Below are 7261 nucleotides of genomic sequence, written 5' to 3'. Positions count from 1 at the left end.
TTTGCAGAATTAGATGAATCTAAAGAGCTGGTAGTTTATTTTGATGAAAATCAGGAAACAAACCTCGGTAATTTAGACATATAGAATCTCACACAAAATTTGAGGTACTCACAACACAAATTGATAATTAATCTGCTTGAATGGAACATTAAGGATATTATAGTAGGTTAAAGGTAGGCTCATAGGTTCTAAATGTATGCTAAAGCTTTCCATTTAGCTCAGTGGTTCCAAACCTGAGGGTAAATTACCTCCGGGGGGGTAATTTTCCTATTTTGGGGGGGTAACGAGACCTGATTTGGAAACAATGAAGCAAGTGAAGGTTGCGAACTTTATAAAAGCGAAGGAATTGAACAGCCGTCTTTCCAAGGAACTGTGCAAGAAGATGGGAGAAAGATAAGAAGCATTACTGTACCACACACAAGTACGATGGCTGTCTCGTGGCAAGGTGTTAACCCGCTTGGTCGAACTTCGTGCATCTGTCCATGTTTTTCTGATGGAAAAAAAGTCCGACTCGGCTGAATATTTCCCTAACCAACAGTGGATTTCCCAGCTGTGCTATCTGGCTGAAATCTTTGGTGAATTAAACAAATACAATATTTTAATTCAAGGCAAGAATGTAACTGTGATCGACACCAAATAGCCGTAGCTGCGTTTATCGCAAAGGTTAAATTGTGGAACAACCGAGTTGGAAGAGGCAAAGTAGTGCAGTTTCAGACGCTTGACATGCACTTCGAAGGCAATGGACTTGAGTTGACAGCGGCGTTGAAGGACGACGTAGCTGACCTCCCTGAGCTGACCACTTAAACCAGTAAGCCAAAAAGATGGACATTGGCCAACTACTTTTCGAATTTGGACACGGCTTGGGCACGGCGTCTCCAATGTTGCGCTGAGCCCTTCACATGTGATGACAGCTAGGTAGATGATGACGACTTTCCGGCCAAAAAAGAATTTATCACTCTCCGAATGAACGAAGCGTTGAAACTTGATTTCAAGGGGAAAGGCTTGGATTGGAACTCTTCTGGTTTGGCAGACTCCAGGACGCACCAACATTAGCGACACTGCATTAAATATCCTGACATCTTTTTCAACAACGTATCGCCATGAACAAAGGTTTTCAACTGTCTTGACTCTTGGGAATGAAGACAAAGAAGCCCAATCGCCTGGATGTCAAAAGCGCACAAGAATCGCCCTCGCAGTACCACAAAGTCCAGGATCACAAAGCTGGCGGCTGAAGTCCAGGTCCAACCTTCACATTGAATGTTTACCATGCATTGTCATCTTGTAGGCTACTCAGCATTGTATTGCATTTTCATTGTCATAGTTAGCCCTTTGAAATTCATAGCGATAAACATGTTGTTTTTGAAAATTGATCTTGGGGGTAATTAGCTCACTTCAGGGCGGAGATTAGGGTAACAGCCAAAGAAGGTTGAGAACCACTGAATTTAGCTGTTCATTCTTTAACTTGGATCTAAACAAAAATTAAGTCTTAAAAATTGCCCACCTAGTTTCAAACTAGGTGGGCAAAGAAAGGGCTAGGGGGGCAAGCAAAGGGACTAGGTGGGCAAGTGCCCACCTAGTTTATATGTGAAAAGATGCTATGATGTGGAGTACAAAATTTATGAACGCAAATATTTTAGCTGTCGCTAGGATCGCCTACGTACGTTTTTGGTAGCTATGACTTTATAGGTCTTATTTGTAATAAAATGTTTTCAAGATGAAAACTTCACACATTCAGTTCATCGAATCTTTGCAAGGAAATGATCGAAAACTAAGTTTAGGGTCTGCGGGTCTGCAAGCCAATGACTTTGCCAGGTGAACAAAAAAAGTCTTAGGAGGCAAGTAGCAAAATGGATTGATGGTGAGAAGTTTTATTTTTGAATTAAAGAAACATTATCCCACAGTAGGTTCGCATAGTTGTAGAAGCTTTCAACCACAGACACAAGCCCCGGTCACTGCGACTGACGGAGAAGATTTTTCACTTCTTGAATTGATTTTATCGGTAAATTATTCAAACCACTCGGTGTCGGTAATTGAACAGTTGTTTAGATGTGTGTTGCTCAATCTCAAAGGTTGTTTAAAATAGACTTTCTTTTATCACAACAAAAAGACATTTGGTTCGTTGAAGTACGGTTGAAAATAGCATAAAACAAACTTATTTAAAGGGGAGTCAATACAAACAAAAATAACCCGAAATTGATCGCTTTATTTTGTTGTAGCACGTAACGTAAAGGTAATAGTTATAACAAATAAGTGATAGCTAATCTCAAACTTAGCTAATAACACAAATAACACTTTCTTTCTTCATCCCCTTTTCCGTTCGACAAGCCAAGTCAATTTATTTGTTTCCATGGCCCCATAAAACGAACAAGTAGAGTGAATAAAAAACAATGCGAGATTTTGTTTTTGTAAGATTATTGACCCCGACCCGCGTGATTTCACATCCTCCTTCATTTAGTTCAAGCAATATAGCCAAAAAATTAAGCTTTTATTTTTGGCTATTGATTTTTAAACTTTATCCAAAATTCACCAAACAAATCTGTCCCTGCCAACATAGGTCCTTGCTTCTACTGAGACAAAGAAAATTAAATCAATAATAGGTTAGCCTACATGAAAGTTTAGCATGATGTTTTTAGAATTTCTGTTGCTCAAAACTAAAAGAGGGTGTCTTCAATATTTTCATTCAAATATCAACCGAGTCTCGGGATCGAGCTTCTTTGACAAGTAAAATGTTTGATAAAGCTTTGTTAGAAGAAGTTCGCTTTGTCGTACCATAGGCATACAAAACCAAGTAACTTCAATGGGTTTAAGATGTTATTACTCAAAGAAATAGAACATAGGCTAATTTTGAATAGACTTAATTGTTTGTTTGTTTTTTCATATCTTTATCCTGCATTGCGGAAAGCGGACTTGAGCGCTATGCATCGGTGTACGCCTTCCGACGTACACCTGACCCACGCTGCAGCCGACGGCAATGTCTGTTTCCGGTTGTCTACTCTACTTATGACGTAAATTTGGTACTACCCATTACTCGAAATCGATCACTGGGTAGAGGCAATTATCGTAAAGTTGCGTGCCCAGAGAAGCAACAGCAAGTAGGCCTACGGGTGGCTGGAGTCGAACATGCAGGCTCTCGACTGCGAGCCAAACGCGCTAACCACTCGGCCACTCGGCGTTTTTGACACGTAGCCTACTTTGTGTCCTCATCAGGAAAAATATTATATAGGCCTACATAAAACAATATACATACTACAATATACATTAAGTTACAATACAATATACATACTACAATACAATATACATAGGCTAGTTACTACAATATACATAAAAAAAATTTGGAAGCCATATATTATTAGGTTATAGTGCATAAGTTAATAAAACTACTTTCTCAGCTATTTCATTCACTTCATAATTCAATCGTTTAATATTATCTTTTCTACATTTTTTTCCTGGAAGAGAACAACGAGGGCCTGATGCTTTTATGGCCAGGTACTCGGTGATGCTGAGTTTTCTGGTCGTAATGCCCTCGGTGTTCAGCTGCAGTACGGTGGGGCGTCGGTACTTCTATACAGAGGAGCTGCCTCGCCCTGAGAAGGGCGTCTCCCTATCTACCCTGCGCTGAACCCGGGCCTGGTTTGCTCGGGTGTGACAAGCTTCGCTTTGCATATCTCTTTTGTGTCTTGAAGATATGGTAGGCCTACTCATACGCCGATGATCTTTTCTACATGAATTTTTATTTAGTCAAATAGACTATTTTCTATAAAACTATGATATCGAAAAATAGAAAGCAGCTTCCACTTAGTAGTCTAGAGTTGAGCATGGAATGGAATCGGTGGAGCCAGAGTTGGCTCGATTTTCAGAAAATGAAACAGATTTGAAGTTTTATTTTTTACAAAAGTTCTGAGTGGAGTGTAGGTATTCGTAGTTTGCTGTAGGAAGTTTTCATTATAAGTAGCCTACGGTACGATAAATGAAATAAGTCTAGTACTAGCCTAGGCCTATATATTCCGGTTCTTGTTCTGTTTGCAGAAGAAAAAAAGTGTAAACTGTCCCACGATTCTTGACCAAGCGGATAAATGTGCGCCACTGAAGACATGTAGGCTAAGTGCTACTGAAGTTGACAAAGGATTTTTGCACATCTGAGCTATTTTGTGTTATAGGCTACTCAATAATTTAGCTAGTGTTGTAGCCTATTTTGTTATATGTGTTTGATTTTGGAGTAGCCTATAGTGGATTCGGAGTCTGAAATAATGAAATTTTACAGAATTGGATTGGAGTGGAGTTTGGTTTTATAGAGTAGGAGTCTTAAAAATCACACTCCGCTTAACACTGCTACTCTTAACCGTAGCCTACGAGCCAGTAGGCAAAGGGGACAGCCACCCCCTGCTGTAAAAAAAGCCACTTATTTGGGCAAAAATCTAAAAATATTGGGGCAAATTATATCATGTAAAGCTGTAAACTAGCCTACCTTCTTGATCCTTTTATGAAACTGTCCAAATCAGCATGTTAATCAAGGCATCAACAAAATATGAAGTTGCCTAAATTTGACCAATTCTTCTGTGATAGGCTACTGTCCAAACATGTTAATTTGGGCATTAACAAAAAATGAAATTATCTGAATCTGATTAATTCATTTGATGAAACTATTGAAATCATTAATTTGGACACCAAAGAAATATGAAATTACCTGAATCTGATCAGTCTTTCTACAAAACTGTCCAAATCAATATGCTAATTTGGGCAGCAACAAAATGTGAAATTACCTAAATCTGATTTATCCCAGACAACTATTTTATCCGGTCCAGATCTGGCAAAAATCTGGTCAGATCCATAATCTACTAGATAAAGTGGTTGTCAAGGACCTTTTTATGAAACTGTCCAAATGTTCATTTAGGCCCTCATTTTCTCAGTCTCAATACAAATAGCTTTGCTATTTTGGTATGTAATTGGGAAATTTCAATAAAATTGCACAGATCTGGACAAATTTTGTTCTGCCCCTCCCCTTCTTCCCAAAATATTTTAGTCCCCCACGCCTATGCTTCCCTAGCTTTTGTCTTCTTTCAAGAAGGTGAAGGTTATGACATGATCACTAACTTACCAAAAAAAGAAAAAGAAGATAAACTGTAAAAAAAAGAGTGCGTTTTGCATAAACGAGAAAAAAATGAAAGACTGAAATTTTAAAAAGAGAAGAATAGGCAGCAAGGTAAAACTACACTCTTTTCTCTTCACAGCTTTTGCTTCTTTTTCTTGTTTGTTAAATCTACTGACATGTGCTAACTTATACCTATCAAGAAACTACAAGACGAGGTTGCCAAAAAACAAATTTGTCCCCGATTACGGAAAACTTTAGAAAAACTTTAATCGTTGGGGACCAAAACGTAAAAATGGGAAAAGTTTTGTCATTCTAGAAAATGAAACCTTAGCTGAAATTTTGTTTTCAAAAATTATGCAGACATTAGCGTAACAATAGTTTCAAAATCAAGTAAACAAAATCTGTTAAAGATTATTTTGAGACCACTTGAGCCGAAGTGATGTCAAAATATGCTGGCAAATGACTTTGCAATTTACAGATTTGAGAAGCGACTGTGGGCAATTCATCCGACGTCGTCTGGCAACATTGTTGCGAAAATCGTTAAAGGATAAGTTTGAGGCAAAACCATGTGGTTGAGGTTTTATGAATTCTTTGTGCGAACTAATGGTAACAATTTAGCTTTTTCTATTTAGTGAACTAGCCCAGATAACATCGCTGATGTTGATAAGGTGTTACACTCATGTCAAATCCTGGGCTACTTCGTATATTATTTTGCCTCAGCAATCAGCATCTTCGAGTTTGGTGATTTGTCTTAACATGAATTTTATTGGATACCGTACTGTAGTCTTAATCACACATTTTACTAGCCTAATTATGTTTGAATTATTTCCTAGACTAACTTTATCTTCAATCGTTTTTAATAATAGTGAAGGCCCAAAGCATACAAGCTTATACACACCCTTTTTTGCCTCATGATCCATCTAAGTTGCGTATCCTTTTTCATGATTTAACGTTTGCTAAAGGTTAATCAATATAAAAAGAGATTTGCTGGCCTGGAAACAATTTTTGCCCCTGTGAACGCTTTTTTTTTATGAAAAGTTTGGCGCTTGTATGGTTGGCAATGTCCTGTAGGGTATAATGGGGTAATTCCGGACATGGGGTAATTCCGGACAGCCTGGGGTAATTCCTGTTCTAATCGTATTATCAGTTTATTTTATTTCAAAACAGAAGTATAAAGAATAAATGCACACGTAAATACAAAATAGCAAAGTAAGTAAACAACGCAAACAAAATACGTTAATGCGTTCATAAAGTGACTTCCCCAGTCCAAGGATAAAAAAACATTCAAACACAATCTTTTTCAGAGTGAGCAAAATGTTCCTTTTTTATATAGATATAATTTAGCTTTCGAGCGCCAAATGTGGTGAAATACTGAAAAAATAAAGTTTCTGTGCTGTCCGGAACTACCTGTAACGGTAATGCTACGGAGAAATTCCGTTTTTTGCATTAAAAGTGTGCATGTCCGGAATTACCCCACAGACGGGGTAATTTCGGACAGTTAGGCACTGGAAATGTAGGCCTCATCTTGTGGCCATCTTAAAATAATTTTAGAAAATTGCTGTAGCATACTAGGGTAAACCGGGGTAAAATGGGACAAGGGAAAAATGGGACACGTCTGGGTAAAATGGGACAGTTTACAAAAAGTGCTCAATTGTGGTGTAATTGTTTTCCATGATGTGTACTTTTGCTTTAATGTAGTATTTTATCTGTAACTTTTGGATTTACACTTTTACAGGCGCAATGACCAAGTGCACATTAAAGTCACAAATCAGTGCTCATGCTTTTTTATGAAAAAAATAGCGGTAATAGATCATGCAATATCACAGCGTTTAGTGGCAATGTCTATTCCAGCATTAAATCATTCTGTAGTTTATCTTTTTAAATTTTAAATACAAACCCATTAACTTTACTATGGCATCACCCACCATTTTTGTTCATTATGCTGTTTATTCATTCTACATATCTCGAAATAGTGTTCATTTGTACACGAACATTTCATTTTGTTTGTTGTGTTAAATCAGCAAAATACTTGTTCTTTCAATAAACTGTTGTTGTTAAAAGTTGTTTCACTATACCTAGTGAATAGAAAAACAAGACAAAAAGAATTTCGGAGCTGGTATACAAGTCCTCCCCCCACCCCTTTGGTAACTCATGACAAAGAGGAATTGACCA

Source organism: Aplidium turbinatum, chromosome 9, assembly GCF_918807975.1.
Source record: "Aplidium turbinatum chromosome 9, kaAplTurb1.1, whole genome shotgun sequence".
Lineage (NCBI taxonomy): Eukaryota > Metazoa > Chordata > Ascidiacea > Aplousobranchia > Polyclinidae > Aplidium > Aplidium turbinatum.
This window is presented reverse-complemented; position numbering follows the sequence as displayed.